At 46.3% G+C, this 2,500-nt stretch overlaps 1 protein-coding gene across 1 annotated transcript in view; it reads left to right on the forward strand.

Annotated features, from left to right (window-relative positions):
- Window positions 1–2,500, forward strand: part of Mtp (microsomal triacylglycerol transfer protein) — a 61,114-nt gene that overhangs the window by 5,691 nt on the left and 52,923 nt on the right. The window contains exon 2 of the mRNA XM_086551655.1: window positions 1,721–2,500. This exon is cut by the window's right edge and continues 230 nt beyond it. The gene's annotated coding sequence lies outside the window, so the exon portion shown is untranslated. The remainder of the gene's footprint in view (window positions 1–1,720) is intronic.

Genomic DNA, 2,500 nt, shown 5'->3' on the forward strand with positions numbered 1-2,500 from the left:
TCCTCTCCTCTCCTCTCCTCTCCTCTCCTCTCCTCTCCTCTCTCTCCTCTCCTCTCCTCTCCTCTCTTCTCTATTCCTTTCCCCTCTCTCTCCTCTCCTCTCCTCTCCTCTCCTCTCCTCTCCTCTCCTCTCCTCTCCTCTCCTCTCCTCTCCTCTCCTCTCCTCTCCTCTCCTCTCCTCTCCTCTCCTCTCCTCTTCTCCTCTCCTCTTCTCTCCTCTCTCCTCTCTCCTCTCTCCTCTCCTCCTTTCTCATCCCCTCCCTCTCTTGATCGTGTATTAGGAGGCAGCCTGATAAGAACTCACCTGAAGATAACAGCTGATGATCACTCACACACACACACACACATACACAGCAGATTAAGGGGAGCGAGTGGGGTGGGGGTGGGGGTTGGGGGTAGGGGTAGTCTTTAGTGTCGTTATCTCGTTCGGTTTAAACAGCTTTGCGTTGGCTGAAGTTTCTTAGTATGCGATATTGTGATGTTTTTTTTTTTATATAAATTGTTGGATACTGATTTTCTTCTTTTTTTCTTTTATTTTTTTCGTTTGTGTGTCGTTTGTATTTTGTGTTTATATTTTGCTATGGGTGTATGTGTGAGTGTGTGTGTGTGTTTGTGTGTGTGTGTGTGTGTGTGTGTGTGTGTGTGTGTGTGTGTGTGTGTGTGTGTGTGTGTGTGTGTGTGTGTGTTTGCTTGTTTATTTGTTTGTTTGTTTGTGTTTTCTGGATTCAGTTTGATGTTTTGTTTCCACATGCGTTTCATTGTGTTGGATTCATTTGTGGTGCGAAGATCATGACAATTGATGAATGATGATGATTGATGATGATTAAAGATTGAGCAGACTGTAAAGTGTAAATAACAAAAAATAGCGAAATAACAATGATGATTTTACTATGGAAGGGTATAATGTGACAGAGCTTATAACAAGCAGATGTGTATGCACTGGTTTCTTATCTCCATGTTACAAGCAAGCAAATGAAAACGGCTGAGCAATGAGCATGCGCATTGCTTTGCTTTTGGTTGGGAAGTGTTTATGCAGATGATGATAAAAATAATTGTGGTTTTAGTTCTGGTAACAAGGTCAAGGGTGGACGCGACTATAAAGTTTTTTTTTTTTTTTTTTTTTTTTTTTGGGGGGGGGGGGTATTTTTAGCTCTTTGAACCTATATGTTTATTGGTTGATCATTGAAGTGGAAACCGTTTTCTGATTTTACACATATGGGCTAATACATTTATACATTTACTTACATTCATATGTACACACACGCACACACATACTCATTTATACACAATCAAATGACATGCATACTTACACACACATGCATACGTACACACACACACACAAACACACACACACATGCATACTTACACACACACACATGCATACGTACACACACACACATGCATACGTACACACACACACATGCATACGTACACACACACACATGCATACGTACACACACATGCATATGTACACACACACACGCATGCATACTTACGCACACACACACATGCATACGTATACACACATGCATACTTACACACACATACGCATGCATACGTACACGCACACAACAAAACCAATAACAACAAAAATGCAAGCGTTGAGAGAGTCTTAAACTTTGCGCAAAATTAATACCAACAAATAAATAAATAAATAAATAAAGTTTTGCAATTGATATCTGACGGCTGCATTAACGCCCTCTGTTTTGCTTCCTTTCCAGACCCGTAGGACGTCACTCTGAAGGACTCGAATACGTCCTCAAGTCTGAAGTCGGAGGTGTGGGATCAGCTGGGACCTCTCGCCATCGGAGCTCTCTGTTTGTTTCTTACTCTCGTTTCTCTGTCTTCTCTTGATTTCTCTCTCTCTTTTTTATCTCTTTTTCTCCCTCCTGTGATAAGTCTATCTCTTTTTTTTACTCTCCCTTTCTCTCTTTTACTCTCTCTTTCTCTTGTTCTTTCTGTCTTTTGCTCCCTCTTTCTTTCCGTCTTTCGGATCTTTCTCTTTTTATCTCTTCATCTCTTCATCTCTCCTCCCTCCCTCTCATCTTCCTCTCATCTTCCTCCATCTCATCTTCCCCGCACGGAGGCCGGGCGGCCCAGTGACGCGTGTCCCCCTGCAACGAGTGTAGAGTGTAGCTTGACGTGGCGTGGCTTGACGTAGCGTGGCCGAACGAGCGACTCCAACCCAGCCCAGCCCAGTCCAGTCCAGCCCAGCCCTAGCCCAGCCCAGCCCGGCCCAGCCCAGCCCTAGCCCAGCCCTAGCCCCAGCCCTAGCCCAACCCAGTCTAGCCCAGCCCAGCCCAGCCCAGTCTAGCCCAGCCCTAGCCCAGCCTAGCCTTAGCTCAGCCCAGCCCAGCCCAGCCCAGCCCAGCCCAGCCCAGTCTAGCCCAGCCCAGCCCTAGCCCAACCCTAGCCCAGCCCAGTCTAGCCCTAGCCCAGACCAGCCCTAGCCCAGACCAGCCCAGCCCAGTCTAACCCAGCCCAGCCCAGCCCTAGCCCAG

This window comes from Penaeus japonicus, unplaced genomic scaffold (genome assembly GCF_977035675.1).
Source record: "Penaeus japonicus unplaced genomic scaffold, GWHDUDI00000001_assembly GWHDUDI00000025, whole genome shotgun sequence".
Classification (NCBI taxonomy): domain Eukaryota; kingdom Metazoa; phylum Arthropoda; class Malacostraca; order Decapoda; family Penaeidae; genus Penaeus; species Penaeus japonicus.